This window comes from Microcaecilia unicolor, chromosome 4 (assembly GCF_901765095.1).
Source record: "Microcaecilia unicolor chromosome 4, aMicUni1.1, whole genome shotgun sequence".
Taxonomy (NCBI): Eukaryota; Metazoa; Chordata; class Amphibia; order Gymnophiona; family Siphonopidae; genus Microcaecilia; species Microcaecilia unicolor.
In genome coordinates, this window is record NC_044034.1 from 148,997,068 (window position 1) to 149,023,142 (window position 26,075).

The 26,075-nt window shown below is 44.7% G+C and overlaps 1 protein-coding gene across 1 annotated transcript in view; it reads right to left on the reverse strand.

Annotated features, from left to right (window-relative positions):
• Positions 1 to 26,075, reverse strand: part of NAV2 (neuron navigator 2) — a 463,718-nt gene that overhangs the window by 385,252 nt on the left and 52,391 nt on the right.

Consider the following 26,075-nt stretch of genomic DNA (forward strand, 5'->3'; position numbering starts at 1 on the left):
TGAGGCTAAAAGATACCAATGTTGCATCCTTCTGGATGTTCAAAGCCAGTTTAAACAAGAGTGCAACAAAAGAGACCTAATTCACAGGTTTGGTTTCTAAGACTATTCACCTGATGAGAGGACATGGCTCTCAAAAGCCATCCCAGAATATCCACGTTATTTTATTTTGAAATTAGATTATCTACAACTTGTTTATTGACCCTTGTTTTTAAGGCTATTCAGAAATTCAATCTAATTCACTTTCAGTCCCCTCCTCTGACATATTTGCCATGATTTTGTTAAATCAAGGATCTTTAGTGTGGTCAACCCCTCTCTCTGGAGCCCCTCCTCCCCTTACCCCAACATCTCCACCTGGAAAGATTTTTCTTTTTAATGATGCCTTCAATATTTAATTCTCTGCTCCCCGCCCCCCCCCCCCCCCCCCCTCCACACACACACACACTTAGGGATCTGCCTGAGCTGCCAAGGTGGGATCTGTGATACAATCTTCCTTCTCTTTCTTACCTATTGCTTAATGTAGTTCCGCTCTCCTCCTGTTTTCCTCTGTTATACTGGTATTTTGTAAACCCCTCTAAAAGTTCCTTAAAAGTGCAGTACATCAAGCCTTAATAAACGTGAAACTTCTTTACAGCCATGCTTCCACTGTAGAATTAGGTAAAATACATAGATGTGTTGTGCAACAGGCACTAATGCCTGTTGTTGACTAAGAGCCACTAGATTGTTTTTGCTGCTCCTGTTTTCTCACCTCCTGTTGCTTTCATAGGAAGAACAGGTGCTCATGAGCTGGCACAGTTTATACTGACTGTGAGAAAATGTGGATATTATTGTCTGCATGTATGTTTTTTAGCACCTGCGTGGAAATGCAGAATATGATGAGGAAGAGAGTCCAAGGCATGGAGAAACAGTGGCCAGTAGGGTAGGGAGCAGCAAGGTGGCCAGAAGATCAGATACCCTACCACCACCTGAAGATCTGGAGGTGCAGCTGCAGGAACAGCAAGAAGAGCAGGTCCCACCACCCAAAGACACATGGCAGTGTGTAAACAACTGAGGATCTGCCTCTCTCACTTTTACTGTCCCCTGCAGAGACCTGTGGATAAGTCTGGTCTTCAGTCCTACTTGATATTACTGACCTGGCTAGGGATGATGCTCTTTGATGCTACTGAACCTGGTGAGAATGGGTAAAGAAGTTGGGGTGATAGGGTAAATGGGGAGAAAGGGGATATGGAAAATGTGCATCCCCTATACAGCCCCACATGTACGCACTCACAGTCTCCCCCCTGCATAGAAACACATGCATATACGGACACCCACCCAACAAACCAATCTCTCCACTTCACACACACGCATATACAGATATCTGCTCTCATCCCCTCTCCTGCCACATACCCCATGCCTCCCACCATACACATCCCACACACCTCACTTCATTCACACACCACCAGCCTAAGCATCCACCTCCACAACACAGCAAACAATCCCAACACACATACACACGTCTACACTCACCCCAACACATACATACAAATGCACAGTCCCTTCTCCTGAATACAAACATGTACACCCCACCACACTACAATCTTACTGAGCCAGTTCTCCATATCCCTCCCTACTGAATACCTCATACAGAGGAGCCTGGGGCTGCCAGCATCAAAAGGAGAAACACACCATTGTGTTGAAATGTTAATTGTGCAGTGCTATTGCCTATGTACTCCCACATCTTCTTTGTTCGTTAAATGATCATCATTGGTTCCTTCCAGGCCCTTCTTAGCCCATTTGGAATCAACTAGACAAAGCTTTTGCCCCATGTTTATGGAACAATCTTCCCTTGTTTCTATAACATGAATTGTCTTATTCTACATTCAGATCTGGATTAAAGACCTATTTTTTTTTCAACAAGTGTTTGGAAACACTGATCCCAGCTGGGGCAGGTTACCTTATCCGTGATATTAGTTAAGCTATATTAGTTGAGTTTTATTTTCTTTTATATATGAATCAATCTTCCTTATCTGATTTGAAGTTCCTTCCTGTTTCTAAGATGTTTAACCACGTAGATCTATGTCAGACAAAGCAGTGTAGAAAGTATGAATAATTGAGCATGAAATGCATGAGCACACTTTCCAACTTATTAACTGCAATACAATGTTCTCCTAAATCTGACTTTGCACATATTCTCTCAGTATCTTCCAGGGGCGGACTGACCATATGGGCAACCAGACAGTGCCCGAGGGCCCAGAGGTTCTATCCCCTCCCCTTGCAAACTATAGCCCCCCACCCGGTCCCACCTTGAAGAGCCCTGGTGGTCTAGTGGCCTCTTTGGGGACAGGAAAGATCCCCACTTTTTCCTGCCTGCTGCCACTGCTCTGCCCGCTGCCGCTGTGTTTTCAAAATGGCTGCTGAGACTTCCCTGGGGACTGCAAAGAGCCACAAGGCTACGTAGGAAGTCTCAGCAGCCATTTTGAAAACACAGCGGCAGCGGGCAGAGCAGTGGCAGCAGGCAGGAAAAAGTGGGGATCTTTCCTGTCCCCAAAGAGGACACTAGACCACCAGAATCCTTCAAGGTAGGACCGGGGAGGGTGCATTCTTATGCAGGGGGAGGGGGGAGATGTGCAGATGGGGGGGGGGGTGCAGGCAGTGCCTGGGGAGGCCCAATGACCCTTACTGCCCGGGGATCCAGAGCACTGTCAGTCCGCCCATGGTATCTTCAGTGAAACCACAACAATTTATCAGCATATTTATTATTTCTCAGTTATCAGAAATGTCGGCCACACCTCGCTAGACTACTGGAAAGATTTTCCACCTGCTCATTAGTCTGAAGGAACCCAATATGAGAATTAATAGAAACAGAGAAAATGACAGCAGATAAAGGCCATATGGCCTATCCAGTCTGCCCATCCATATTATCTATTATCTCTTCCTCCCCCTAAGAGATCCTATGTGCCTGTTGGTATCCAGTGAGTTCCCGCTGGTTTTGATTCCCACTGAAGCTCCTTGTGACTCTGGGCAAGTCACTTAACCCTCCATTGCCCCAGGTACAAATAAATACCTACATATCAAACATATACACAGCAAGTGACCGACTCACCTGCAAATGCGCAGTAGAGTTGGAACGCTGAGAGTGTAGAAGTCCAAGCCCCGCCTCCACCAGCAGTATAGCCCAATAGGGAGGAGGGCTTGGACATGGGCGTGGAAATCGGAGGAGGAGGGAGCAGGGAGGGAAGGAGGGGGCGGAACTGAGGGAAACAGACGCAGCGATGGAGAACTGACGACATGATGACGGCGGAAAGAGGGGGGACGACGACGCCGGCGGCGGGGACGGCAGGGCACAGGAGGTCACAATCGCAGTGGATGGGAGCCCGAGGATGGAGGGTAGGGGAGAGAACAGTTGATAGACACGGGTGGATGGAGCAGATGGGAGGGGGGAGAGGAGGGTTGCTGGACATGGGGGGAGGGCAGGGGAGAGAGCAGGGTTGGTGGACGGGGGAAGCCATAGGAAAACAAAAAACTAGCCCATTGTTACGGGCTTAACAGCTAGTACTATATAAAGTGCTTTGAATGCAGTTGCAAAAACCACAGAAAGGCAGTACATCAAGTCCTGTTCCCTATTCCCCCATCCAGACAGTTCCCACCCACCAATTTCCCCCCCCCCCCCCCCCCCACCGGACAGTTCCCATCTAGGGTGATTAACCCTTGGACAATTCCCACTTGAGAGGGGCAATTCCCAACCAGGACATTACATAAGTACATAAGTATTGCCATACTGGGAAAGACCAAAGGTCCATCAACCCCAGCATCCTGTTTCAAACAGTGGCCAATCCACGTCACAAGTACCTGGCAAGATCCCAAAAAAGTACAAAACGTTTTATACTGCTTAACCCAGAAATAGTGGATTTTCCCCAAGTCCATTTAATAATGGTCTATGGACTTTTCCTTTAGGAAGCCGTCCAAACCTTTTTTAAACTCCGCTAAGCTAACCGCCTTTACCACATTCTCTGGCAACAAACTTCAGAGTTTAATTACACGTTGAGTGAAGAAACATTTTCTCTGATTCGTTTTAAATTTACTTCATTGCAACTTCATTGCATGCCCCCTAGTCCTAGTATTTTTGGAAAGCGTAAACTGACGCTTCACATCTACCCGTTCAACTCCACTCATTATTTTATAGACCTCTATCATATCTCCCCTCAGCCGCCTTTTCTCCAAGCTGAAGAGCCCTAGCCGCTTTAGCCTTTCCTCGTAGGGAAGTCTTCCCATCCCCTTTATCATTTCTGTCGCCCTTCTCTGCACCTTTTCTAATTCCACTATATATTTTTTGTGATGCGGCGACCAGAATTGAACACAATATTGAGATGCAGTCGCACCATGGAGCGATACAAAGGCATTATAACATCCTCATTTTTGTTTTCCATTCCTTTCCTAATAATACCTAACATTCTATTTGCTTTCTTAGCCGCAGCAGCACACTGAGCAGAAGGTTTCAACGTATCATCAACAACAACAGCTAGATCCCTTTCTTGGTCCGTGACTCCTAACGTGGAACCTTGCATGTCCGCAGTTCCCACCCATCAGAGACCTCTCGGGGTTTGGTTTTGTTTTTTTAGCATTGACGTTTTCCCCGGATGTTGAATTTTTCCTTCAATGAAGTCCCGGTTTTGTGGACGCTCTGGCGACATGTCTTGATGGTGTGTCCTGTGGGTCTTCAAAGTGAGTGATGGATGACTGTCTCGCTCGCTCTCTCCCTTCCTCCCTGTTGTGCACTTCTCCTCGCTGTCTCCCCACTGCCGTGAGCAAGATAAGCAAAGCAAGCGGGTTCCAGCAGCTGTTCTGGTGCTGGCAGGTGGTTTACCTTTCCTTGTGTCTCACTCTCTCCTTCCGTCTGGCACGCCTCTCCTCACTGTCTCCCACCGCCATGAGCAAGCTCTTCCCTTTCCTGGCTCGGTAGTTGCCCTGTGACTCCCCTCCCGCTGCCGAACATTCAAGGAAATTTGGTTATTATAGGGACACCTTGCACGTATTGTGGGCAAAATTCAGAGTTTCTATCTATTTATTTATTTATTTACTTATTTAGAAGCAGTTAAAATCTTTTTTTTTTTTTTAGTTCACTTGTAGGCAGGGTGCAGTTAGGGAAGGGAAGGGGAAGGGAAATGGGACTTAATATACTGCCTTTCTGAGGTTTTTTACAACTACATTCAAAGCGGTTTACATATATTCAGGTACTTATTTTGTACCAGGGGACAATGGAGGGTTAAGTGCCTTGCCCAGAGTCACAAGGAGCTGCAGTGGGAATCAAACTCAGTTCCCCAGGATCAAAGTCCACTGCACTAGCAGTGCTAAGCTACTCCTCCAATGCACTGCATGTCTGGAAGGGGGTTGGGGAGATTAATTGTCCTAGTGTGTTTTATTGGGGGGGGGGGGGGTAGTTATGAGTGGGAATTGTTCTAGGTGGGAATTAGTGGGTTGAAACTGTCCAGTTGGGAACCAACCTAGAAGTGTGCCTGTTCCATGCTTTCTTAAATTCAGATACAGTCCTCATTTTTACCAGCTCCACTGGTAGGTCTTGTCAAACATCCACCACCCTTTCAGTAAAGAAGTATTTCCTTAGATTACTTCTAAGTCTATCCCCTTTTAACTTCATCTTATGGCCTCCAATTCTAGAGTTTCCTTTCATTTGAAAGAGATCTGCCTCCTGTGCATTTATGTCATGGAGATATTTAAATGTCTCAATCACATCTCTTCTCTCCTGCCTTTTTTCCAAACTATACATATTGAGATCTTCAAGTCTGTTCCCATATGCTTTATGATAAAGACCACTGACCATTTTAATAGTCGCCCTCTGAACTGACTCCATCCTGTTTATATCTTATTGAAGGTGCAATCTCCAGAATTGTACACAGTATTCTAAATGAGGTCTCAGCAGAAACATACACAGGCATTACCACCTGGCAATTCTTCTTCTTATGCACCCAAGCATCCTTCTGGCTTTGGTCATCGCCTTTTCTGTTTGGCCACCTTAAGATCCACAGAAACCCAGGGCCGCCGAAAGACTAGGCCCCTGCTGCTCCCCACACAGCTGCAGTCTGCGGTCTCACCTGCCTGCTTCCACGGTTCCGGGCCCCCTGCATGCATTCAAGGCACCAGTCGCAGATCGTCTCTCTTCTGGCCTTCCCTCCCTGTGTCCCGCCCTCGTCTGATGTAACTTCTGATTTCCACGAGGGCGGGACACAGGGAGGGAAGGCCCGAAGGGAGGCGATCTGTGACTGCCGCTTCGAATGCAGGGGGCCCGGAGCTGAGGAGGCAGGCAGGCGAGACCGGGAACTGCACGGTGCCGGGCCCCCCTTGGAAGCCCGGTGAATTTTGTCCTCCCCTGCCCCCCCTCTCGGCGGCCCTGCAGAAACCAAATCACCCCCACCACATGCCACTCTTACATAAGTACATAAGTAATGCCATACTGGGAAATGATCAAGGGTCCATCGAGCCCAGCATCCTGTCCACGACAGCGGCCAATCCAGGCCAAGGGCACCTGGCAAGCTTCCCAAACGTACAAATATTCTATACATGTTATTCCTGGAATTGTGGATTTTTCCCAAGTCCATTTAGTAGCGGTTTATGGACTTGTCCTTTAGGAAACCGTCCAACCCCTTTATAAACTCTGCTAAGCTAACCGCCTTCATCACTTTCTCTGGCAATGAATTCCAGAGTTTAATTATACGTTGGGTGAAGAAAAATTTTCTCCGATTTGTTTTAAATTTACTACACTGTAGTTTCATCGCATGCCCCCTAGGCCTAGTATTTTTGGAACGCGTGAACAGGCGCTTCACATCCACCTGTTCCACTCCACTCATTATCTATCATGGTTCCCCTCAGCCGTCTCTTCTCCAAGCACAAAAGTATTTCACACCCCTAAATGGTCCAACATCATCATCCTAGCCACAGAGCATACAGTCAACTCTATGGATGTATTGTCCTCTGAGTTGTGAATCTGGGGTGACTTGTCCCCAGTGTAAATCACTTAAATACTGTGATCAAGATAACAGCTGTCTGTACAGGTTTAAAAGTGCTCTGCACCTGGGCATTTGTTTAAACAATTCATGTTCCTTTATGTCACTGATGTTTGCTTAAAGACACAAACAGATGACAATCCCAGTACACAAAAGGTCACCTGGTTACAGTTGTATCACTTTACACTGTCACCATTATACTCCTTGTGTAGGGATAATAGGGGTAGCTCATATGAAAATAGCATGCAGCTCAGGTTTCTCCTACTCACTTCTCCCCTGCACAAAGGCCTTGTGCCAGCTGAGATGATCACAGGCCCTTCCTTCATAAGCATTCAGACAGGAACAACATTTAAAAACACGCCACTGATCAGTTTCAATAACAACGAAACACAAATGAGCAAATCAAAACATGCTGAAGCTGCTTTGGTCAAGACAAGAGCAGGCCAGCATCACCGGGATCACAAAATACTTTAAATCAAGTAACACAGTAACATAGTAGATGGCGGCAAAAAAAGACCTGCACGGTCCATCCAGTCTGCCCAACTCATATGTGCTACTTTCTGTGTATACCTTACCTTGATTTGTATCTGTCATTTCCTGGGCACAGACCGTAGAAGTCTGCCCAGCACTACCCCCGCCTCCCAACCACCAGCCTCGCCTCCCACCACCGGCTCTGCCACCCAATCTCAGCTAAGATTCTGAGGATCCATTCCTTCTGAACAGGTTTCCTTTATGTTTATCCCACGCATGTTTGAACTCCGTTACCGTTTTCATCTCCACCACCTCCCGCGGGAGGGCATTCCCAAGTATCCACCACTCTCTCCGTGAAAAAATACTTCCTGACATTTTTCTTGAGTCTGCCCCCCTTCAATCTCATTTCATGCCCTCTAGTTCTATTGCCAAGTGTCCTAAATTCAGTCCTTGAGGGCCACAAACATTTCAGGTTTTCTACAATGAAAATGCATGAGATCTATCTGCATACAAGGGAGGCATTAAGGACTTCTTTTATAAAGCTGCGCTAAACTGCGCTAGTGATTCCCGTGAAGCAACTGAGAGGAAGCCCATAGGAATTGAAAGGCTTCTTCTCATTTCCCGCACCTTTGCAAAGGAAGCCCTGAGTGCAAACACAGCTCATATATATTCATGTGGAAGTCCTGAAAAGCAGACTGGGTTGCAGCCCTCAAGGACTGGGCTTGGGACCCCTGCTTTAAACCCTGCAGTTTTAACTTAGGACTGATCTGATTTGAACCCAAGCCACACCGACATTACCCTGAATTTACACAGTTCTGCTGTGTGCATGCAAGTTGAATATTTAGATTTGTAACAGTCATTAATACAATGTTAAATTTATAATGAAAATTCATCTTTGTGACATGTGCCATATTTTATACTAAATCCAAATTACTATTAAACTACACTTCAAATCATGCACAAGTCGTCAATGGTGCTACAGTATGCAACAAGAGATCTGGTACAAGTCAACAAGTACCTTTTATGGTGAAGGAAATCACAAGCCTATGTTTTCTGCTATTGTAAATTGGATGGTCAGTCAGTGTAACATACAAAGGAATATGGGGGAGGGTAGTAGCAAGTATTCAGTGACTCACAATGAAGGCCATCAGAGGCATACAAGAGGGGGGTTCAATACAGAAATGAAATGAGATGGTCATGTAGAAGTTATTTAAATAACTGGGATGTATCTTATGTAAAATACATGGCACATAGTACAGCCCTATCATACAGGTACAAACCGGCTTTGGACAGACGTGAGAGGTCAGGTATTGGCCTCCTCGACCTACCCCTTGGTCGCCGCATCTCAAAAAAGATATAGTGGAATTAGAAAAGGTGCAGAGAAGGGCGACGAAAATGATAAAGGGGATGGGACGACTTCCCTATGAGGAAAGGCTAAAGCGGCTAGGGCTCTTCAGCTTGGAGAAAAGGTGGCTGAGGGGAGATATGATAGAGGTCTATAAAATAATGAGTGGAGTTGAACGGGTAGATGTGAAGCGTCAGTTTACGCTTTCCAAAAATACTAGGACTAGGGGGCATGCGATGAAGCTATAATGTAGTAAATTTAAAACGAATCAGAGAAAATGTTTCTTCACTCAACGTGTAATTAAACTCTGGAATTCGTTGCCAGAGAATGTGGTAAAGGCGGTTAGCTTAGCGGAGTTTAAAAAAGGTTTGGACAGCTTCCTAAAGGAAAAGTCCATAGACCGTTATTAAATGAACTTGAGGAAAATCCACTATTTCTGGGATAAGCAGTATAAAATGTTTTGTACATTTTTGGGATCTTGCCGGGTATTTGTGACCTGGATTGGCCACTGTTGGAAACAAGATGCTGGGCTCGATGGACCTTTGGTCTTTCCCACTATGGCAATACTTATGTACTTATGACTTTGGAAACTACGCATGTCTGGCCTGTATCATTTTATGCAACCTTCTGTCAAAATAGGTAGTGCTAGAGAGCATCACCCATTACTGAGAGGCAGTTAGCAATGACATGAGGAAGGACCTAGCAAAGCTGGAGGAATGGACCGATATTTGGCAACTAAGGTTTAATCCTAAAAAATGCAGGGTCATGCACTTGGGCCTCAAAAATCCGAGGGAACGGTACAGTATAAGGGGTGAAGTGCTTCAGTATGCGAAGGAAGAGCAGTACTTGGGGGTGATTGTGTCTGATGACCTTAAAGCTTTCAAACCACTGCTTTTGACTCCTAACCATTACTCACTTGCCCTGTCCTTTATCCTCACCTCTTTATTCCCTTACCCTTAATTGTTCTGTCTGTTTTCCTATCTTATCTAGATTGTAAGCTCTTTGAGCAGGGACTGTCTCTTTTTGTGTATGGTGTACAGCGCTGCATATGCCTTGTAGCGCTATAGAAATGATAAATAGTAGTAGTAGTAGTAAACAGGCAGAAAAAGCGACGGCCAAAGCCAGAAGGTTGCTTGGGTGCTTAAAAAGAGGCATGACCAGTAGGAAAAAGGAGGTGATAGTGCCGTTGTATACGTCTCTGCTGAGGCCCCATTTGGAGTACTGCGTGCAGTTCTAGAGACTGCACCTAAGGAAAGATATAAACAGGATGGAGTCGGTCCAGAGGGCGGCTAAGAAATTAGTAAGCGGTCTTGAATGCAAAAATTATAGGGACAGGCTTATGAACCTCAACATGTATACGCTGGAAGAGAGGAGACATGATAGAAACGTTTAACTATCTCAAGGATATTTATGTACAGGAAGAGAGCTTTTTCCAAATGAAGGAAAGCTCTGGAACAAGGGGGCATATGACAAAGATAAGAGGGAATAGGCTTAGGAGTAACCTAAGGAAGTATTATTTCACGGAAAGGGTGGTGGAGGCGTGGAATGGCCTCCCGGTGGAGGTGGTGGACTGTTCCGGAATTTAAAAAGGCATGGGATAAGCATGTGGGATCGCTTAGGAACAGGAAGAATTAGGGGTTACAGAGCAGACTGGATGGGTCATATGGCCTTTATCTGCCGTCACGTTTCTATGTTTCTACTAATCAACAATATGTGTATGCACTAATGAACCATGTATATATTATCCCGGGTTGTCATTATGGAAATCACAGTATTGTAACAAAATATAAGAGATAGCACAAAGCCTGTAGTTCAGACAGAGAATCCGATTGCTGAATCCCTGTCTCTCAGTGCCGATACAATAAGCACTTTCTTATAATGCTGTGACAACCAGTCATTTATGGACCCTTTTACTAAAAGGAACATAGGCGCCTACACGCATCCAACGTGCGTCAGTTTGGAACTACCGCCTGGCTACCGCAAGCCCCGAGCATTAATTCCATTTTTTTATGCGCGTCCAAAAATATATATATTTTTTATTTTCTACTGCGTGGCGCTAACCGGGCGGTCAATGGCAGTGTATGCGCGCTGACGATCACCGCCCGGTTAATGTGTGAGACCTTACTGTTAATCAATGGGTGCCAGTAAGGACTCAGGCCCAAAATGGACGAGCACTGATTTTTATTTTTGCCGCACGTCCATTTTCAGCACAAAAAAAAGGCCTTTTTTCCAGGCGCGCTGAAAAATAGACCTGTGTGCATCCAATACACATGCCTACAACAGCGCAGGCCATTTTTCAGCGCACCTTGGTAAAAGGACCCCTTAATTCTTTACCACTGTTGGTGGATGTGAATCTGGAGACTTTAAATTGGACTGTTTCAAGTTGCTCAGGGATACCAGTTACCACTTAGTGCCACATAAGACATTTGTTCTTACTGTATGAGGTGGTGTGTGGGGCAAGATTCTCTCTCTGGTCCCTTCAATGCCTCTTGATCTCTCACTTTTTTTCCCCTCCTGCTAGTACAAAGCCCACTTATGCACATAAGTGGTTGCAATAACAGCATCTACTTGTGTTCTTGGCATCTAAAACTAGGCGACACCATACAAAATTCAGCCCAAGTGAATTCTCTCCACTTGTCAGCATCCTGTTCTCTAGCTGTGATGCATTAGGAGGATGTTAATTTTTCTTGGATTCTGGTATGCTTATTCTGCAAGACTTTCCAAGCCCTATTGAGGGATGATGAAAAATTGCTTTTACTTCGACAGTCTGAGCTGCCCATTTGAAAGTAGCCCAAAATTTGCAAGTAATTACACAGTAATATGTTAAATTAGGCCAAACCTCTTACTCTGTGTATGATTATACCTTTGCAATATAATGTAAGCCACACTGAGCCTGCAAATGGGTGGGGAAATGTGGAGTACAAGTGCAGCAAATAAATAAATAAAACTTGATTGATTCTTAACCATCAGTTCAGACCAAGGAAAACCTGAACTCCCATAGCAGAGTGGAGGAGTGGCCTAACGCTTACTGAAGCAGGTTCTGGACCTAGGGAACTGGGTTTGATTCCTGCTGCTGCCTAATGGTCAGCAGTGGGTTGAGATCCTGGGGAAGCGGGTTCAATTCTCTCTGCAGCTCCACGTGACCCTGGGCAAGTCACTTAGCCCTCCAGTGCCCCAGGTACAATATATTACTAGATTGTGAGCCCATTAAGGACGGTACCAGTCCCTGAAAAAGAAACCTGTAAACCACTTAGGTCTAGGTGGTATATAAAATACTGAAATAAATAAATAAATAAATATCACCTGCTCCTAGCTGCTGTGATCTGCAGGCAAAGGATAATCTGTCAGGACTGGCAAACTGGAAAGTTGAAAATCCCTCACAAATGCCAGAGGCTGGGATATGAGTGATACTGTTGCCATTATAGTAGTTAATAGCTGTTTTTCTTTTAGCCTTTGGGCTGCCACTGCTTTGCAGTCTTTTTCATGAACATGGGAATGTCTCGTAGAAGCCAGCTCTGTGGATGCTGTAGCACCCCCAATATTGGGACAAACTCTTTCACTGTGTTCAGGGAGGAGTAATTTCCACTGGCTTTTCATTTGGAAAAGTTGATGCCCATGCTCTGGGTTAAGGTGCTGCACACTGTTGTGACTGGTGCTTGTTCAAAACCATGAAGCTGTTAGCAAAGATTTGCAAATTGGAACAGGAACAGTTGTTCAAGGGGGCGCAGCCTATGTGAACCAAGCCTGTTGCCTATTTTCTGTCCCCTCTGCTGATGCCCCACAGCTGTAAATGTAGGTCAGAAATTTCCAGATGTAGTTCTTACCAATCACAATTCTCTATAAGTTCGAGCAGGATTACAGTTCAAATTTCTGTAACACATTCTCAGCCGTGACCATGCCAAGTAACAGTCACTTATGTTTGACATGGATCCTTTCATCCAAACTGGAGCTCAGCATGTCTTGTAATTCAGAAACCTCCGTTCTGCTGTCTTCCTAATAAGTGACCAAGAGGCACATGCTTGGCCCCTGAGATACATAAAAACTTCCAACAGATCAACCGGGAAAGCGGCAAAGGCATTCATTATCCCAGTCACCCAACGGCAGTTGCAGAAAGGGAGGGAAAGGAAGATAAAGTGACTTTGCCAAGGTCACACAGAGGGCCTGTGGGAGAGAAGACAGAGCTCACATTCCAGGACCTTCTCAGTCTTGGGGCCAGCAGATCATACCCCCCCCCCCCCCAAAAAAAAAAACCACTCCAATCTTCAACTCTGAGCAGTTTATTCACACATCAAACATCTTCTGCCTGAGAACTTGCCAGCAATCTGGGGAAAGTTTGAAGCCATGCTAACCAGTGGGCTGATGCTCAAAACCTGTGGGGGGGTGGGGCTGGTGGTTGGGAGGCGGGGCTAGTGCTGGGCAGATTTCTATGGTCTGTACCGTGAGGATGGCAGATACTAATCAATGTACCACACAGATGTTATATGAATAGAGATCTAATTCATCGATAGGTCAGGTATACACAAAAGGTAGCACATATGACTTTATCTTGTTGGGCAGGCTGGATGGACAATGCAGGTCTTTCTGTGCCGTCATCTACTATGTTACTATCCAGCTCATTTTCGAAAGTGATCGCCGGCCATCTTCCGACATAAATCGGGAGATGGCCGGCGATCTCCTGAACCCGGTCAAATCGGTATAATCGAAAGCCGATTTTGGCCGGGTTCAACTGCTTTCCGTTGCGGAGCCAGCGAAACATCAAGGGGGCGTGTCGGTAGGGTAGTGAAGGCGGGACGGGGGCGTGCTGACGAGATGGCCGGCTTCACCCAATAATGACAAAAAAAAAAAAAGCCAGGCTTGTAGAGCATTTCGCTGGCTGTACTTGGTCCCTTTTTTTCACGACCAAGCTTCAAAAAGGAGCCCCAACTCACCAAATGACCAAGGGAGGGAATCGGGGATGACCTCCCCTTACTCCCCCAGTGGTCACCAACCCCCTCCCACCCAAAAAAATCTGTGGTGGTAGTGAGAGACGAATGTATGCCAGTCAGAGCAAAAGCAAAAGTGAAAGCACACATTGGCACCTGTTTTCTGCACTTAAATATAAGCTTTTAAATGTAAGCTTTTCAGGTGAAAAAAAATGTTGAAAAGCTTATATTTAAAGGTTCAGAAGAACGATGTCCATGTGTGTTTTGCTTCCAGGTTTGCCTGGTGCATGGGGCTGTGCTTATTGCAAAACTGTGTGCATGCATCAGGCATATTCCTCCCCCTTGCTGTCAGTCAAACAGCATATATCATTTGCATCTTTTTACGATTGAGCATTGGGAAACTATTTTTCTACGCTACTCCCGATAATGCCAAGTTCTGAGCATTAGCCCACAGGTTTCAAACTGCAGCACATTCAGAGAGGAGACACCTTCCAAGTGTACTGCTCCAACCCTGCGGATATTCACAGTATCAAATCAAGTCCTGTGCAACCATCACCACAACATGAGAAATAAATTCTTAGCAAAATGGAAAACCCAAAGACTTCCAAGAAAACTCAGGTTAAAGCAGCCCGTGATGCAGACGAACAGTTTTAAGGGTTCACCACCTGACAAAACACCATCTGTGACTGCATGAAAGTTAAAGGCAGCTGTGCCTAGACTTACACCACAAAAGATTAGGCTAATCCACCCTCCCTTTCTGTTAAGAGCCTCAGTGCTGCCTTTTGATAGAGAAATTGAAAGCTCAGAACTCACAATGTATCTTGATTTTGCAGACTGTGTTCAAAAGTTGCAGAAAAAAAAACTTGTTTAAAATAAAGTTTGCTCCTTGTTCTTTTCTGTTTTAGCTAACTGAAGACAATCCATATAGCACCAGGGTTGTTTAAAGCAGTACACACACCTGCCCGAATAGGGCCTGGCATCTTCTGCTACCAAATCTATCCCAATTTCACCAATTCTAAAAGATTCTAGAGGTAAATTCTGCCCTCTGCTTCTTCCAGTACTCAAAAGTGTAACCAGAGAGAAGAAAATGAAATGCAAATTATGACTTTAACCCACATTTCACAGCAGGGCTCCCTGCAGACACTGGAGCAACTGATGATGTGGACTCTGATTCTCCAAAGCTCCCGCCTAAATAAGTCACCTAACAATTCCCTAGGAGCTTCCTTGTTGTTTCTGTTTCTACAGACTAGCAGGGCTTCCCCACTGGAAATTTTCAGTTACCAGGAAAAGCTGCCTTTTCCGCAAGATTCTGATTCACTTGAGGACACTTAATCTGTATCAGTGCTGTGAGTGGTTCTGTGTTACAGGGGCAGTAAAAAATCATCCCGAATCAGAATGCACTTGCCTGAAAGTCACCTCTCAAAGACATAAGCCCCATTATTCCTCTTCTTAGAAAAAAAGGATTTATACTAAAGCCCAGGAGCCCTGAAGCACAGAAAGTTTGGGGATTCTCCTGAGCAGGGTCCCATGTGGATGTGAAATCCTTACCAGCTTCATGGCTGTATTGTTCTGCTCCCAGCACCACATCATGCCATTCATGTTATCCTGAGAAGCAGCACGAGCAGATTAGCTGCCAGCAGCCAGCACGGCACTGCAAGCCCCCGTCCTGCGGGTCCCGGGCACATCCTGATCCAAAGCTCAGAGAAGGCACTGCTCTGGGCCACTCATCGCCCTGTGGGCTCACCCAGGGGCTCTCTTGCAGCAGCCTAAAGACCTGCTCTCAGACAGTAGCTGGAGGTGCAGGACAGAGCAGGACAAGGAAATCTCTCCTCCCCCTGCAACCCCAAGCACTTCCCATTCAGCACACGTTTAACCCTTTCAGAAGGCTCACTGTGGCTGTTGTGCATGCTCTGAAATCTGCCCTTTTAGGAAAGAAAAGGCAAGGTTTAAAGGGGAACTTGTGTCTCCTATCTGCTGTGCTACAATTACATCCTAGAGAAGTCTAAAATCTCTAGTGTTAGAAACTGAAATTGTGACCTTTTTCAGCCCAGCTGTTTCCTCCTGCTCCTTTGGGCTTCCACCTCAGTCAGACTATTTATTTGGATTTAGTTCACATCTTTTTCAGTAGCAGCTCAAGGTGAGTTATATTCAGGTTCACTAGATATTTCCCTCTTCCCAGAGAGCTTTCAATCTAACTTTGCACCTGAGGCACTGGAGAATGAAAGGACTTGAAGGCCACAAGCACCATCAATGGGATTTGAACCCCCAGCTTTCCTGATTCACAGCCTGCAACTTCTCCACTCTTCTCCTGAGCTACAGGCTATTTAAATTAACACACAGCCTTCAGCTTCCCTGGATCCAGCAACCTAACTATAGGACACTTTTATGCAAGAGTTGATTTTCCTCCTCCACCAGGGGATGTCAGCAGGGTTTCCACAATATTCCCAGCTGGCCTGGGGAATACCGTTATCTAGCTGGTCCATAAGTTAAGCACAAAAGTAAGACATGATGCCACTATAAAAATGCATCATCTCCACACAATATTCTCCATAGGATTCCAAATTTTAATTGCGTACAACTTCGTTTGATCAAAGCCCATTCATTCATTGGGATTTATTAACCATCTTTAAGAAGAGATTCACCCAAGTTGCTTAACATAAAAGTTCAATGAAGGGAAGCAGTCATCTATGTTGGTATATGTAGGGAAACCACACATTTTTCAAAAGGTACCTCAACATTTTTTGGAATTTTTTACAAGCTGTTTTTTTCTTAATAATCTGATGGACATATTCAACGTCAAACAAATTCAGTGCATTTGAGTGGACTAACATGGCAGTCACACAACTTAAAAAAAAAATAAAACCAACAATTACTTTGGCCCACTATCCTCAAAGGAAAACAGTGCTCTTTCAATGACTTTCCCAGCTGCCCTGGAAGCTGGATACAGTTTATGCAAGAAGCTTACATTCACCCGGGAAGTCTTATTGAACCTAACTGTGAAAATGCTAATCCTTGCCAAGGAATAAAGCCCTCTTGTTCCTTTGCGCCACAACCGAATGGAGAAATGATTGCACTGACCGTCAGCTTTCTACATATGCCAGTACCCTGCTGAAAGGTCAGCCCCAACAGTGGGAATCAGAAGAGGTCACAGCCTGGTGCAGGCTTTGAAAATAAGATGTATGGTTTGTGGGAGGGAGAAGGACCGGCAGGAACCTGCTGACAAGCCCATGAATGAATAGCTACACTCCCAGAGAGACCCAGATGCAAAGCCTGACCTGTTCCCTTTTTCAAGAACTATGCAAAAAACTCAACGCGTCCATACTAGTCCCTTCCGTTCATTCTCTTAACCAGTGTGTCATTTCTGTGCTCCTGTTAAAATGCACAAACACAAGCTTTACTGGCAGTATAGATTTTGGTGTCAAGTTTTCAGAAAATAGGAATCTCGTTATCTTTTATCAAAGCAAGCTAAATACATTTAAAATTCCTTTGAGGAAACTTATCTTTGCTTGACCAGCTGTGCAAGTGGACACAGTGAAATCACCTGTTCCCTATCTTCGGCTAAGACGTCCTAGTCTGTCTTATCTGAGCGTTGCCAGGTACAATTGTTATTTGTTTTATGAACCGGCCATCTTTGCTCATCACTTTTTCTCCTACTGGCTGGTGGCATCCTCCCATCTCACTTAAGCACATCCTGGTTAACATTTAAACAGGCTGGCAAAATTCCCGGCTCACCTCTTATCTAACTGAAAATTTTCACTAGATAGGCATACTCTTACTCTGTCTGGGAATAAGGAAGTAGGAACCTTCTAAAGAATTTGCTCCCCATGCCGCCCACTTCCTCCATTGTACAACATGCAGTGATGTAAACAATCCAACTACCCAAAGTCAGGCTTTGATTTTTGTGGTCATTTATTACCTAAGGAAAAAGCACCTGCACAGACTTGCTCCTCAATTCTGATCAGGTACTTTAGGAAGATAAAAAGAAAACACATACTGCAGTTTATATTATTCAAAAATACGCACACACTTGCTTCCCCGCTGTTGGAATGTTTTCTACAGCTAACAGCACACACATTGGTGCATACACATGTATGTTATAATACACATACACATATTATAACATACACATGTATGTTATAATATATGTTATAATCCAATTATCACCCAGGAACCTTCATGCAATACCATAATGTATTCTTCTTTACCATGTATGTATGCACACGGTATATATATATACCATGAACTGTTCCACGTATGTGATGTTCCATCTAGGTTACCATGTATGTATGCACCTTAACGCAACACCATTTGTAATTTTGTTACCCGGAAATGGCAACCGCCACTACGGCAAATGTAAGCCACATTGAGCCTGCAAATTGGTGGGAAAATGTGGGATACAAATGCTACAAATAAATAAATAAATACACATGCACCTTCACCTTCATAGAGGGTGGTCAATAATCCAAAAGCCCTTAGCCCAGGGTAAAATCAGACATTTCACTACAGCAGGGTGTCACAAAATGCCTAGCCACCCGCGGCAGTGGCATAGCTATGTGGGGCCACGGGGGCCTGGGCCCCCAAATTTCCTCTGGGCCACTGGTTTTGCTAGCGGGGGTCCCCAACCCCTGCCAGCTAAAGCCTTGTCCAGCACCGGTCTCTGGCACCACCGACTTGCCTGCCCTGCTCTGTCTTCCCCTCACGTCCAGCATACTCTTTTTAGTGAAACTAATAAAAGGAGCATGCAGGATATGAGGGGAAGACAGAGCAGGGCAGGCAACGCAGCGGCACCGGAGAGTGGTGCTGGATAAGGCTTCAGCTGGCGGGGGTTGGGGACCCCCGCCAACCAAGGTATTTGCTGCGGCAGTGGGTGGGGAGCGGCAGGGCAGTGGGGGGAAGTGGCAGGGTGGCAGACCAAAATGTGTCCCTCCCCACCTCGGGCTCTGGCCCCCTCCCACCGCAAGATCTGGCTACGCCCCTGCCCCATGACCACTTAGAGGGTCTGCCTGCATCTAATCAGATATTTCACTAGAGCAGGGGTTCTCAACTTAGTCCTCAGGACACGCCTAGCCAGTCAGGGTTTTGGGATTTCCACAATTAATAAGTAGGAGAGAAATCTGCATGCACTACCTCCATTCTATGCAAATCTATCTCATGCATATTCATTGTGGGTATCCTGAAAACCTGACAGGCATTTAGATAACACAAGGTATGTCCCGAAGACTGGGTTGAGAACCCTTGCCCTAAAGGAAAAGGCTTTCATTATTACTCATCCACATACTCTGGAATCCAATACAATGATGCATATGTTGCATTCCATTTTTTGTTTTTTCTTTTTGGTTTGTTTTGGCTTATTCCCCTCCTGGGCCACTCGTTAGACAATATAGGACACCTTTCCTTTCTGGAGAGGGGGACAGCCGTTCAGGCCTGAACTGAGAAACAGAGGTCACTCCAACAGGTGTGGTCTTCCTTTCACTTGTACTATATCTGTGCGCATTCCATCTTTTACTGCATAAAACCACATCAGAAGCAGAACAACAAAAAAACCTTCAGCTTTGTAATCTAGCTTTGATATATGGTGTCTCAAAAACATATCTGATTGGGTGACTCAATCCGGTAAAAATTACAACAGAGAAGTTCCAACAACAGTGTTACAATCTTTGACCTCTAAAAAAAGAACTCCCATAAAGAGTATACTTTTCTGTCAGTACGATTTTGCTATGAAGGGTAAGAGAGGTCTAAAGACTCCATTAGTGTTCCAAACAGTCCCCTTGCTACTCATATGTGGACCTTCCGTGACACAAGGGCACTGAATATAGTACCCTAACAAGTTAAAACTGTTAGCTCGCAGCTCAGAGAGCGTGTCACTATAGGGAAAAATAAGAGGAAACAGATGTTAAAAAACATGAATGAATTCAATCCACACAGTCATTGTGTGTGTATAACAGCTACCACTAGCAAACTCGCGGGGAAATCCGGCCACTCACTCATAACCCATTGTCTTGCTAATTAAAAATATGAACCTTGACAGCTTGTTGGCTTTATCACAAATTCATGGCATAGAAGGTCTTTAACTTTTGCTTTTAAACACATTTACATCTCTCTGATGATTTCTGTAAGCTTTGAGGTACATCAATACAATATTTTATTGATGTCTGGACATATTTTATTACACTGAATGTGGGGTTAGTTAAAACAGCCACTTACTACCAGTTCATCATTCCAGATACCTGTTGCTTGCTTTTCTCCTTTCAGTTTTGAAATGCAGACAAATTTAAGTTCATTTTTTGTACATATTTTCAAATTACATCCAAGACACTACGGGCCCCATTTACTAAGCCACACTAGAGGCGCGTTAGTGTTTTTAGCGCACACCAGTGGCGTAGCTACTTGGAGACAGGGGAGGCCGGGGCCCCCCGTAGATTTGGCCCTGGACCCCCCTGCCGATGACCCTCTTGACCCCCCCTCCCGCTGCCAATCCTCCCCCGCCATCGCCATTGTCTACCTTTGCTGGCGGGGGACCCCAATCCCCGCCAGCTGAGGAGGTCCTCTTCTTCCCATGAAGGCTTCGTTCTGTTTCTGACGTCCTGCACATTGTACGTGCAGGACGTCAGAAACAGAACAAAGCCTTCGCGGGAAGAAGAGGACCTCGGCTGGTGGGGATTGGGGTCCCCCGCCAGCAAAGGTAGGCGATGGCGGGGGAGGGTTGGCGGCGGGAGGGGGGGTCTGATGAAAAAAAGAGAATGCCACATTTCTCTAGAAATGATGTTAGCATTCAGTTTCCCTCTGGTTCAATCTTAAGTAGAGAGGTGTGGTAGCCGTGTTAGTCCACTCATGCATACCTCCTACCCACCCCCACCTTGCTAGACTGTCATTGAAATGCTTTGATGCTTCACTTATATATATACTATCAACTAACACATTTGCTTATTTCCGATCTGACGAAGAAGGGCAACCTTCGAAAACTAATCAAGAAATGTATTAAGTTATGTCCAATAAAAAAGGTATCATCTTATTTTCTTTTCCATGTTTTATTTTGTTTGATTTCTATTGATAACCTCTGGTTCAAAAAACAAACAAAACCAGTAGCACAACTTTCCCAGTTTCTTCCAGTCAATTTAAGCATGAGACCTTACTGCGCTTACTAAAGTCTCCAATGACCTATTACTGGCTAAATCCAGAGGTCAATATTCCATCCCCATTCTTCTTGATCTTTCCGCCGCTTTTGACAGTGTCGATCACAGCATACTTCTCGATACCCTGTCCTCACTTGGATTCCAGGGCTCTGTCCTTTCCTGGTTCTCTTCCTACCTCTCCCTCCGCACCTTTAGTGTTCACTCTGGTGGATCCTCTTCTACTTCTATCCCTCTGCCTGTCGGCGTACCTCAGGGTTCTGTTCTTGGTCCCCTCCTCTTTTCTATCTACACTTCTTCCCTTGGTTCATTAATCTCATCCCATGGCTTTTCCTACTATCTCTATGCTGATGACTCCCAAATCTACCTTTCTACCCCTGATATCTCACCTTGCATCCAAACCAAAGTTTCAGCGTGCTTGTCTGACATTGCTGTCTGGATGTCTCAACACCACCTGAAATCAAATATGACCAAAACCAAGCTTCTCATTTTCCCCCCCAAACCCACCTCCCTGCTCCCCCCGTTTTCTATTTCTGTTGATGGCTCTCTCATTCTCCCTGTCTCCTCAGCTCGAAACCTTGGGGTCATCTTTGACTCTTCTCTCTCCTTCTCTGCTCATATCCAGCAGATTGCCAAGACCTGTCGTTTCTTTCTTTACAACATCCGTAAAATCCGCCCCTTTCTTTCCGAGCACTCTACCAAAACCCTCATCCACACCCTTGTCACCTCTCGTTTAGACTACTGCAATCTGCTTTTTGCTGGCCTCCCACTTAGTCAACTCTCCCCTCTCCAGTCGGTTCACAACTCTGCTGCCCGTCTCATCTTCCGCCAGGGTCGCTTTACTCATACTACCCCTCTCCTCAAGACCCTTCACTGGCTCCCTATCCGTTTTCGCATCCTGTTCAAACTTCTTCTACTAACCTATAAATGTACTCACTCTGCTGCTCCCCAGTATCTCTCCACACTCGTCCTTCCCTACACCCCTTCCCGTGCACTCCGCTCCATGGATAAATCCTTCTTATCTGTTCCCTTCTCCACTACTGCCAACTCCAGACTTCGCGCCTTCTGTCTCGCTGCACCCTACGCCTGGAATAAACTTCCTGAGCCCCTACGTCTTGCCCCATCCTTGGCCACCTTTAAATCTAGACTGAAAGCCCACCTCTTTAACATTGCTTTTGACTCGTAACCACTTGTAACCACTCGCCTCCACCTACCCTCCTCTCTTCCTTCCTGTTCACACTAATTGATTTGATTTGCTTACTTTATTTTTTGTCTATTAGATTGTAAGCTCTTTGAGCAGGGACTGTCTTTCTTCTATGTTTGTGCAGCGCTGCGTATGCCTTGTAGCGCTATAGAAATGCTAAATAGTAGTAGTAGTAGACCTCATTGAATACCCAGAACCATAGATATTTCTAATAAGCACCCAGGCTATTATTAGAAACAATGGGTTTTCTGGAGTTTAGGGTGGGCTATTCGTGAAGGCAATTCAATTTTTAGGAAGCCCCCCGAGATGTCTGCCATTTCTCTCCTCCAACCCTCCTCCCCAGGATGATCAGCATTTGTCGCTTTCACCCTGCCTCCTGTGGTAACCAGCAATTCTTTCCTCCCTCCTCCACCACCTCCCCCCCCCCCCCCCCCCCCCCCCCCCCCCCCCGCAATCACCATATCTCTCTTCTTACCTCTTCTCATGGTTATAGTGCTGAGCCCATGCAGGGCCTTGAGCATCTGCTTTACAAAAGACCAATAGTGACACTCCTTTGAAAGCAGGAAAATGAATACACTGCAAGTTATGGGATGTAAAGGAACATTTTTAATATTATTCTCCTTTTCTCTACCATGTATGTATGCACATAGTAGATATATATATACCATGAACTGTTCCATGTATGTTATGTTCCATCTATGTTACCATCTATGTATGAACCTTAACGCAACACCATCTGTAATTCTGTTACCCGGAAATGACAACCGCCATTACGGCAAATGTAAGCCACATTGAGCCTGCAAATTGGTGGGAAAATGTGGGCTACAAATGCTACAAATAAATAAATAAATATATAACAGAATTATTATCCACTGAAAGCAAAGCAACGTGAATTTCCAGCTCCTTGAACAAATCAAGAACAGAAACAATTTTTCATTGATCATAAAATAATTTCACCAAAATTAACAGGAGAATTCACTGTTAAGAACATAAGTGATGCCATACCGGGACAGACCGAAGGTCCATCAAGCTCAGTATCTTGTTTCCAACAGTGGCCAATCCAGGTTACAAGTACCTGGCAAGATCCCAAAACAGTACAATACATTTTATGCTGCTTATCCTAGAATTACGCAGTGGATTTTCCCCAAGTCCATTTTAATAATGGCTTATGGATTTCTCTTTTAGGAAGCTATCCAAACCTTTTTTAAACCCCGCTAACTGCTTTTACCACATTCTCTGACAAAGAATTCCAGGGTTTAATCACACGCTGAGTGAAGAAATATTTTCTCTGATTTTTTAAAAATTTACTACTTTATGGCTTCATTGCGTGCCCGCTAGTCCTAGTATTTTTGGAAAAAGTAAACAAGTGATTCATGTCTACCCGTTCCACTCCACTCATTATTTTATCATATCTCCCCTCAGCCATCTTTTCTCCAAACTGAAGAGCCCTAGCCGCTTTAGCCTTTCCTCATAGGGAAGTCGTCCCATTCCCTTTATCATTTTCGTCGCCCTTCTCTGTACCTTTTGTAATTCTACTATATCTTTTTTAAGATGCAGTGATCAGAATTGGACACAGTATTTGAGCTGTGGTTGCACCATGGACCAATACAAAGGCATTATAACATCCTCATTTTTGTTTTCCATTCCTTTTCTAATAATACCTAACATTCTATTTGCTTTCTTAGCCACCACCACACACTGAGCAGAGGGTTTCAATGTATCATCAACAATGACACCTAGATCCCTTTCCTGGTCGATGACTCCTAATGTGGAACCTTGCATCACGTAACTATAGTTCAGGTTCCTCTTTCCCACATGCATCACTTTGCACTTGCTCACGTTAAATGTCATCTACCATTTGGATGCCCAGTCTTCCAGTCTCGCAAGGTCCTCTTGTAATTTTTCACAATCCTCTTGCGATTTGACAACTTTGACTAACTTTGTGTCATTTCTGGCTTGGATAATACTGCAGCTTACCATTCAAGAATCCTGGACTAAATTTCACAAATCATCACTCCTTTGACACGGTCAAGAGCTGTGATATAGTAAAATTTTCCAAAACTCTCCAAGAGGACTCAGCTGCCCCTCTTAGAGATAGATCTTCTCCCAAGGTAGTAAGCCAGTGCTACATCTTGAGTCACTGGTATTGGCACTCCCACTAGAGAGCCTAATTTGACTCCCCAGAGCCATTTCCTTCCATTTATTCAGGACTAGTAATAATTCAATGACGCCTGTGGGTAGAGCTCTCCTTACTGGTTACAAATGCAGGAGTTTCTTTGAATCATCACAGATGCAAGGTCACAGATGTTCATTCAATGAAGGAAACCACTACCTCTCCATGACCCAGTGCTGCCATGGGACCTATCATTGTTCGAGTAGCCAAGGAATCCATAGATCCTCTGGGTGCCAGAACAGCACCTCACACTGAGCGAAGAGCGGGATTCCTTTTTCTTTCTTCCAAATGCCGGATTTGGAAAAGAAAAGAAATCCAGGACCACCAAAACGTACCAAGCTGGAGGGAGAAACATTTTTTCAGCATCTGGTCACATCACCACTCTTGGTCCACAGGTAAATCTTCAGGACTGAAAGGGTCTAACTTACCCATTAAATTCCTGGTTAACGTTAACTGGCTTCAAACAATCGGCTACTAGGTTCTGAAATAAGCAGCACACAGAGCCATCAAATAAAACAGCAAATAAATGCACAAATTAGAAGAATTTATAATATGCTGATCTATTCTTTTTAAGCTGAATAAGTGGAACTATAAACTATTGGGACACAGGCTGCTGTCACTGCCATTTATATATTCTTTGAGTTTTTGCTTTGTGTGATAACAGGGTTACATTATGTGATTAATTTACTTTTTTTCATCATGTTTCAATGTAGCAGTGGCACCTAATGGGGAGAGTTTATCCATCTGTCTTGTTCACCCATCCACACCATAGGTTTCATTATACAGGACATGTTATGATATCCTCCTGACCCTTCAGCTTGTGGTCTCTCAAAGAAGAATAGCTTTACAACTTAAACCGTTAAAAATCCAAGTTCACTGTTTACCTCCTTCCTCATTGTTAAGTTTCTCTTACCTTTTCTTGTTAGAATTCAGCTCACATCAGATATTATACACAAGATATTTCTTCCCCCCCCCCCCCCAAAAAAAATATATTCTTCATCAAGATTAATATGAAATCAATGGCTCCTCATGGCAAATCTCTTCCTGGATCAGAGAGCTGCGGGCACATATCAAGAGATCTTTTAGCAGAAGTTTTGCATGTCTTCTGAAGAGTGCAAACCTCAGAAAGCTGTAGTGCTCAGGTCACGAAGCACTTGACTCCCTTCTTCTCCTCTCCTGTGTATTTCAAGAGAAACAATGTAGGACTTTCATGTGTGCAACTCTTTGCAATTCAAGGTTTAAATACCAGGGTCTTCTCAATGGTTTTACAATCCAGCACATCAGAAAATACAGGAAAAAAAATGCTTTTTAACATGACCCATTTTTGTCAGTTGCTATGCAAAATCTTAAGGCCTGCACAGAATTATGTAGACTAAACCACCATGGTTCGGAGCTGAACAGTCCCCTCAGGCTTGCCTGAACATCTCTCTGCATCATGAGAAAAAAAGCACAGGGCAAAAATGTATGTGTACAGCAATTAAAGCCATTCTCCTGCTCTGCAGAACTGAGTCCTAAATGATGGCGTAATACTTAGCAACATTGGTAGATTGTTGGTTTAATCATGAATTGACATACCAGGATCCCATCAGAAAAACTGAAAAATGGACTAAGGGTCTCTTTTATAAAGACGTGTGGCAATGCTGACGGAGCCCGGGACCTCTAGCGTGGCTTGATAAAAGAGATCAAGAGAACAATAAAGCCTGCAGGTCTGTTGTCTGCCCATTCTCCCAAACGCTGTATGTATGCATGCATTCATTTATCTGGAGTATTTCTTATACCATAAAACGATCCAAAGATATCAAGACAGTTTACCAAAAAAAAAAAAAAAAAGGATA